Raw genomic sequence first — 9,682 nt, forward strand, 5'->3', positions numbered from 1 at the left:
AAAGTCAAATTCCAAGGTCAAGGTCAATAGGTTAAAATTGTTGGTATCAAAAATGAAGGTCCTTTCACAAGGAATATACCTGCAAAATAGAAAGCCCTAGTACTAACTGTTCAAAAGTTGTGGCCAAGGTTAAAGTTTTTTTTAAGTGAGTCAAACTCTAAGGTAAGGGAAATTGGTAATATAAAAGCTATACCCTTTGAAAGATCTTGTCACAGTAAATACACTTGTGAAGTATCAAAGCCCTAGCTCCATCAATTCAAAAGTTATGGCCAAGGTTAAAATAGGAAAATTTTAGTATAAGTGGGCCAAACTCCAAGGTCAAGGTTACAAGGTCAAATTTGGTGGTACCCAAAGAAGGTCTTATTGCAAGGAATACACCTGTAAAATATGAAAGCCATAGCCTCACCCTTTCAAAAGTTACTGGGAAGGTTCAAGATTTTGAAGACAAGCATACAGACAGACAGATGGACAGACAGAGCAAAACTACATACCCCTTTCCTGAATCTTTGATTAATGGGGCATTAAAAGTAAAAGGTATAACAAAACATTTATTGACTGTGTTCTCAGGCATATGCGTATTGTCGACCCCTTGAAACAAACTATGCCTGAGGCCTTTAGGCCTGACAAAACAAATTCCGCCCAGTCAATATATTAATGTTAATTTTTACTATAAGCAAAGGGGAATAGAATCATTTCATAATCTTCTTTACTATACATACTTCAAGAAAAAGAGGTATTTGGACCCACCCTCACCCTCCCAATCTACCACCTTTTTTACCTTGATTTTACACATAATTTTCTAACATTAAACAAGATGGTGTTTATGAAACTTATAGGGAAGAATAAACTTTCTCAAATGCAAATCAAATACATTGTATGTCGGTGTCCAAAGTAATGTCTTCTGACAAGAAATACACTTGTAAATTATGAAAGCCCTAGAACGACCTATTCAAGGTCAAGGGATCAAAGTTGTTGGTATATAAAGAAAGGTCGTAATAGTCACAAGGATTAAATTTTTGAAATAAGAAAGTCCTAGCCCTAAATGTTCAAAAGTGCGGACCAAGGTTAACGTTTTTAAAAAGTAGGTCAAACTTGAAGGTCAAGGTCAAAGGGTCAAAGTTGTTGGTATCTAAAGCAAGGTCCTGTCAAAAGGATTTATATGTATGTGACTGAAGTAAGAAAGCCTTAGTCCTAACTGTTCAAAAGTTATGGCCAAGGTTAACGTTTTTAAACAGTAAGTCAAACTCGAAGGTCAAAGGGTCAAAGTTGTTGGTATCCAATGGAAGGGCTTGTCACAATGGTTACATTTGTGAAATATACCCCTTAAAAGCTCTAGCACCAACTGTTCAAAAGATAAGGCCAAGGAAGTTAAAATTGGGTAAATTTTGTAAAACTGGTCAAGATCTAGGTCAAAATGTCAAATTTGATGGCACTCAAAGAAAGGTCTTGTCGCAAGGAACACACGTGGGAAATATGAAAGCCATAGCCTCAACCAATCAGAAGTTATGGGTAACGTTAACGTTTTTGCAGAGAAACTGTTTACTGAATGAAATTTAATGAGACTTTCACAGAATCTTTGATACATGGTGCCATTGTACATCTGTTTTACTTTATGATCCAACATATGACACAACAACAAAACAACTTTATATAAACATTCAATGTAAGATGAAGACTACGGAAGCGTATTAGGGCCGCAGAAGTATCTTTTTTTAATTTGTTTTAACAAATTATTAATTTGTTTAAACAAATTATTAATTTGTTATAACAATTTAATAATTTGATAAAACAAATTAATAATTTGTTATAACAAATTAGTAATTTGTTATAACAGATTAATGATTTGTTATATAACAGATTAGTAATTTGTTATAACAGATTACTAACAGATTAGTAATTTGTTATAACAGATTACTAATTTGATATAACAGATTATTAATTTGATTTAACAGATTATCAATTTGATATAACAGATTAATAATTTGATATAACAGATTGATAATTTGTTATAACAAATTAGTAATTTGTTATAACAAATTAATAATATGTTAAAACAAATTAGTAATTTGATAACACAAATTAGTTATTTGATAAAACAAATAAGTAATTTGATAAAACAATTTAGTAATTCGATAAAACAAATTACTATTTTTGACAAAATTTGAAATGTATACAGATCTACGAAAGCCAGATCTAATCAAAAGTAGTATAAGTCGGATTTCTGAAAATAGTTTGTAATGTTAAAGTTTTTTGCCAATAATGCTATTGAGAGCTTTTTTATTATAAAAATTTCACGCATACAAAAGAAATGAATGACACATTAGGTATTTGATATTAAATTTTACCAAGTGCTACCCACTCAAGAATATTGTGGGGGGTTTTTTCTTTCGTTTTCCGGGGAAGGTTGTTACGGAATGTATTTTTTTTTCCCTTGATGATTTATCTGCAAATTCATATTGGTCAATGTTGCCTTTGTTGCATGCCTTAAATAAGATAAATTTTTTCTAGCATACAAATTGGGTGCTATGACCGAAAAGAGTCGGAAAGGGAAGGGGGCACGTATGGACAAAGTTTTCTGAAAGCTTCTAAGAATAAACTTTAAGGAATAGAATCAAGGATTTTTATTATGCAATTTATCATGGCATTGATGTTTGAAGTGAAAACTCTCAGCTGCTAAAAGAAACATATAGGTGAAAAGCTCCACTATGTTTCACAAATTCAACATTTTAAAGATTTCTAATCTGATATAGATGCCATAGTTCTGTGTACATGTCAAATGTCCAAAAATAGTAATTTGTTATAACAAATTATTAATTTGTTATAACAAATTATTAATCTGTTATAACAAATTATCAATTTGTTATAACAAATTATCAATTTGTTATCTAACAAATTATTAATCTGTTATAACAAATTATCAATTTGTTATAACAAATTATTAATCTGTTATATCAAATTGATAATTTGTTAAAACAAATTTTCAATTTGTTTAATCAAATTACTAATCTGTTTTAACAAATTGATAGTTTGTAATATCAAATTGATAATTTGTGAAAACAAATTAGTAATCTGTTAAAACAAATTAATAATTTGCTATAACAAATTACTAATTTGTTATAACAAATTACTAATTTGTTATAACAAATTAATAAAAGATGCTGCTGCGGCCCTAATACGCTTCCGTAGAAGACGAATTGAGGGAGGCCATCGAGAGCAAGATTCATGTTGCTAGAGCATTTCACGCCGAAATATAATAAAAGCTGTTATCTGGAAAAATTAAATCTACGAATTTCGAGACTGGTCAGTGTTCGGTAAAAACACATCAAGTATTATTTTTCTGTTTTTAAAATTGCTGACTCAGAAAATTTTCTCATGTATAATGAATTAGCATTAAGCTTTTACTTTATTTTCAATTTTCACATCAGAACATGATATTTTTGTGCATAAAGTAAATCTAGTTCGGCAGCAGAGTAGGTGCCACGTAATGTTTTAGTTGACTTTAATAATGGTTTTCCAACTTTAATCTGGCTTTAATCATGGTTTTCCAATTGGTTTTTTTCAATTTTAATCTCGGCTTTTCTATAGTTAATATATTTAATCTTATGGTATGTATAGGGTATCCCACCTTTGCTCTGAATAAGTGTGTTTAAACTAAAGATACGATAATTAACGAAACTATATGAATTCAAAGTATGAATTCTTATAACTTTGAAATTCCTCTACCGATCGTCACCGTTATAAAATGTACTACTTCTACATGTATACACCGGAGTTGTAGAATAAGGTTTCCACCCCATCCACCCCCAACCTACCCCCATCCCGAGAATCTATATATAATCTAGAGGAGGATTTCCTCCCGAGTGAAAATATACTACACAAGACCCAGGTCTCACCGGTGTACGAAGGGCATGAACCACAAATTTTGACCCCGGGTTGAAAATTGACCGGGGGTCATTTTTCAACGTTGAATACTGAGACTAAAGGTGTTGAATTTAGACCCTAATCCGTTGAAAACTGAGCCGGGTCGTGGAATTTTGATCATGAAACCGGTTCAAAATTCAACAGCATAAAAACACATATTTATGATTGGGTTTTCACTACTGTGACTTAATACATAGGTATGAGGCCCCGTTTTGGTATTTACTGCAAAAAGTAATATCCCTTATTTGAATAAGTGATATCACCTGTTCCAATAGATGATATTATACTTTCATGTAAATTACTTGAATCTGATTCGTCGAGAAACATTTGATAAAAAACACTACTACCCGCTGAATAATGAAGTCACGCCCTCTGCGTAGCAACAGTCAACATTGCTTGACGACGGGTGGTATTACAAAAAATAGCAACTGCGCGGAATTTCTGCGCGCACGGTTCACTGTAATATGTATTTGTATAAAACATTCAGTATAATATAATAAATATTGCATGTAGTTGAGAGTAACATTGAAAATTTTCACCCCTCGAAAACCATTGTCAACCTCGGCTGCGCCTCGGTTTTCTTGGGGTGAAATTTTTCAATGTTACACTCAACTTCATGCAATATTTATATAATATCACTATCTGATTTGAATTTGTGATATCACCAATTCGAAAAGGTGATATCGGCTATTCGAATGGGTGATATCACCTTTTCCCGTCGAACAGCTGTAGTTTTTTTGCTTACAAATTAATTTATTTCCCTTATATATCATGTTAACAACAAGAAAATCGTAGAAAACGCATGAAAACTGGGTAGTCCTAATTTTCTTGGTTCCAGTGGTAATCTATATATTAAAGGGAGCATTCATTATTGACTGTTGTAAGGTTGTAAGAAACTCAAATAGGTTATATCACCTTTACGAATAGGTAATACCACTTATTCAAATAGGTGATAGCACTTATTCAAATAGGTGATATCACCTTTTATTCTAAGCTCTCTGACCTGATGACATGATTAAGTATATAACAGCATAAAGACTTGAGTTACTATTCCTAGAATCTGAAATGCATATTGACTTCATGTTTTTTTTCTTGTGATCATATGCTATATTGCAGGAGTCCTTTTAGAAAATTTCATTAAAGTGAGTGACCCCCCCCCCTAGTTTTCTCATAGAACAAGTGTTAAAATGGAGATGATTTTTTGTAAAAATAGAAATAGTATTGATTTCTCAATTAAAGATAATACAGAGTATGACTTGATGTTTCTAAAAAAAAAAATTACTACAACTTGTATTAATATTTTTTAATGTTCCGTAATTGATGAGACGAAACAATGCCTTGAAGTCTTGATTTGGGATCTACATGTACATGTACTTTATATTAAACATATTGGATATCTTTGTCAAAAATTGATACGAGTCGGAGACATAATCAAATAATTAAATTAGCATTCTGAATAACTAAATCCTCTATAAATACTCCATCAATGTATAAAACGAAACACATTTATTTATATAAAACAGCAACAGCTTAATTTACGCTGATCCCTAGTTTCTAAGTCTTGAAGAGAGAAAACTTGTGCCATATTCCCAAAAATTTTCAAATTTTGTTTTGTCAATCTATGTGATAAAATGATTTATATTCGATAATAATGTGAAACTTTACATTCCTATTTAATTGAGCTTACAACCAATTCTAGTTTAATTTGTCATATTTCCCAGGTTGCAATCATGGCAATTATTGAAAAAGAATAGAAAAAAACATCGCATAGGAGATCATAGAGATAAAATTATGTAAATAAGATGAAAAGTTTATCGAATAGGAATCGTATTTTTTTTTTTTATAGAAATGGATGCTATTATGTTTTCGAACAACAACTTTATTGCATATAAACCAAATAATTATCGAATAAAAAAAAATAAAATTATCGAAAAGGAATCACAAAATTAGCGACTAGCAACCGATTGTTTTAAATATTAATGACATCGAATAGGAAACGCGTGTTTTCGAGAAAAAAAAAATGTAAATTTTATGATATATGAATCATATTGTCAAATTTCCTGTAATTGGAATAGCAATTTATCGAATACAAATTACAAATAATGGAATAGAAATAACAAGTAATCAAATAGGAATCACATTCCATAGAATAAGAATGTTTTAGAATAAGAATAATCTCATTCTCAAGTTTATGGTCCGAAAGCGATCAATTTTCAAGCCGAGACAGTCTACTGACAAATAAGTTAATTGTTACAGGGATTTCAACAAATTATCTAAACTCAGCATTACTTACATGCTATGGTCGCTATATTGCTCTTTTCACAAATATAACCTATCATTGGAATCATTTTCGTCGATGTGTTTCATTCTAATTTTTAGGCTATAAATTTTGTTATTTTTATACTGAATTTGACCAGATCGGATGTTCCAACCACCTGATCAATATATATAGGGCTACTTTCTAGACTGCAGATTTTTAAGATTTTTGTTCTAAGCCCTATTCGTTGTTTTGTAGTTATTTATGGATGCCATGGATTTTGGAAAGTATTGTCAAAAATAAAGTTGTCACGCTATACCCAGAAACGTGAAATTATGTAATGGTTTTCAAAATGTACATGTATAACACGGTTTTTTACTGTATGTTTTTTCAATTTTAATCTTGGCTTTTCTATAGAAATATAAATAAATTGATATTGATAAAGCCCGTAAAACAACTTCCCATTGCTCTCAAAAAAAATGTTCAAACTTACGATAATTGAAATTATATGAATTCAAAGGTCAATTTTATAACTTGAAATTTGACGATCGTCACCGTTATGCAATGTAAATTTCAAGCTGTATACACCGGAGTTAAATTAAGACTTTCCACCCCAATACCCCCAACCTGAACCCCCACCCCGAGAATCTATATATAATCTAGAGGAGGATTTCCTCCCGAGTGAAAATATACTACACAAGACCCAGGTCTCCCCGGCCCTCTTTCTCTCTCACAAATAAGGATTCCCTCATATTAATGCTAAAATCATATCGCCAATATTTTTAGCTAAAAGTTTATTCAATGAATCACTGTCTAGTTAGTATAGTATGCCAGGGCATCAACGATAGTTGGAAACATGGGATAATTTGCATAAAGGGCGAAGCCCGTTATTCATAAATTATCCCATGTTTCCCACTATCGTTGATGTCCCTGGCATACTATACTAACTAGAAAGTGATTCCTTATATTTCTATTTCATTGTGAAATAAAATTGTAGATTTAGACTTTAAAAATGTAGACAATAGATTTAAATTACAAGAGGACTCCCATGGCAATTTCAATAGTCCTCGCCCACTGACGTCAAACACAAAGGCAACCACACGAGATTTACATGCATATTTGGCCTCCTTAGTGTCAGACACAGAGACAGATGCGCACGAGATTTGCATGCATATTAGGACTTCTTAGCTCCTGACCTATCGACCTGCCTAATTTACATTCCGGCAGAATTATTAAGAAATCAACTCCTCTAACTTTCAAGGAGTTATCACAGAGAGAAAAAATTAGAAATGGAAATATATGGCAATCAACTTTTTTTTTAAGAAAAAAAAAATTCAATATGAGTGTTTTCAACACAATAATTGTTCAAATCATTCTGTTTCAACCAGAAATTGTAAATTCAGCCACTCAAAGAAAAGGAAACAAAAGTTCTCTTAACGCAGAAATTGATTCCAGGAGGCTACGTTAGAGCCCGATTTTCGGGGGAACCTGTAGGTAGTATAGTATATAGCGTATATACTACTCCTGTGTATAGGAGAAAGCTTGGTATTCCGCAAGACCAGCATCCTCACAATGCCAAGGGTGCCTTGGGCGACGTGTTGACTCAACTTAAAATGGTTCATTATCCAGGAAACAATAATCTGTCATTTTCAGATGACAGTTTTCTTTAAACCTCTTTAATAAAAGTTTATATCATAACTCTATATACTGATTTTCAAGTCAGGAGGTCAAAGGGCGAGGTAAGAAAATAATACACATGTGCAAGAAATCGTTTCCGGGTGATGATTTTAAAATAGTGAAATTCTCTTTCAGCTTTTTCAGTAAAGTTTGTTTTATATCATAACGTTCGGTGAGATAAGGAAGACCCCTGTTGATTTTTAGGGTAAAAGATCAAAGAGAGATCGGCGGAAAAAAATTCCAAGTGTTAACTTCAATTTTCCATGTACCTTTTCAATGAAATCTATTATCAAATAACTCGATCCCGTTTTAGTTTTATTTCAAAAAGTCAGGAAAAAATGATATTTTACTTATTATGGTTTCCTGTTATTAATAATTTTATTTCTCATTGAGGTATTGCAGTGAAATTCACTTACTAGTATTATGACCTTAAAAAAGGGTCTCTATATTGAATTGAGGTTAAAAGATCAAAGACCATGGCCAGTGTCAGAAGCTCAGTCATATTTCAGAAGATAATTTGAGTTCTCTATTCTCTCTCTTTCTCTCTCTTTGCAATGAAATGCAAGGTCTAAAATTTCTATAATGTAAAAAAAAGTTCCCTATTGACTTCAAGGCCAGAAGGTTCAAACTGAAAGATCAAGGTCGGCTTTTTTTCTCTTTTTCAAAACAACATTTTCCCCAGATCGTCCACTCTTTTTTTTTTTTTTTTTTTTTTTTGTCCCTTAAGGGAAGGGGGGGGGGCAAATTCCAAATTCTGGACGCAGTTAAGTAACAAATAGTTTCAGGTAAACTAAGGAAAATCATTACTGGTTCCGACGCATATTAATTTCGAGTATGCCATTCATGATAGTTTGTGATAACTAGGGTCTTAAATTTGATTATCAAGTCTCAACAGCTTCTGTCAAAAACACTTTGTTATAAACATATCTTTAAGCTCATAGTATTTATAGTAAGGGCATAAAAAGTTTTGATCTCTGTCCACCCATCTTTCAAAAAATTGCCTTCCTTTTCGTACCCCCCCCCCTCACCAATAAAATAAATAAATAATCAGTAAAACACAGACTTAAATGGATGCTAAACACAGAAAACAATTTGAATAGCCTATACTCTATACACAACCTGGGTCAGGACACTTTACCCTCCATAAAACGGAAAGCAAATGACGTATTCTATAACTTCGTCTTGATGAAAGTACTTGTAGTATAATTAATTATAAACTGTCTGTGAAGCTGCATGAAGGTCCCCCCCTCCCAGTTTAATTCGAACCAGGTTAATAATTTTTTTCATGCCATATTCGTTTTAAACACACTGCATAAAGTGCGAATGAATGCCAAACGTTCGCGTTATACAACGCAAAACGTTCCCGTATATAACTCGAAACTTTCGCGAATAAATGCGAAAGTTACGGGTTATAACTTATTGCGCGAAATTTTCATATTGTTCGCGAAAGTTTTGCTTTATAACGTGAATATCATGCGCTTATTCGCAAAAGAAATTCCTCTCCACACACATTCATTTTGTCCCTTTTTTCAAAAGCCTAGAATCACCCCTGCAAAAGCAAATTGTTCGTTATTAGGCCCTAATACAAATAGAGTCCTTCTCGAAATCTTTTATAGTTGCGCTTTAAATATAGGCGCTCCCCCATGTAATTATGTATAAGAAGGATATGGAGATAACGAACATTATTCAATCTCAAAGACCATTAAACAATATACAAAATCAGAGCAGAGCAAACACGGACCTCCGAAACATCAGAGGTGGGATCAGGTGCCATGGAGGAGTGAGCATCCCCTGCCGACCGGTCACACCCGCCGTGAGCTCGTTGTC

This window comes from Saccostrea cucullata, unplaced genomic scaffold, assembly GCF_032062105.1.
Source record: "Saccostrea cucullata isolate Sc308-1 unplaced genomic scaffold, CSIRO_AGI_Scuc_v1 ctg277, whole genome shotgun sequence".
Taxonomy (NCBI): domain Eukaryota; kingdom Metazoa; phylum Mollusca; class Bivalvia; order Ostreida; family Ostreidae; genus Saccostrea; species Saccostrea cuccullata.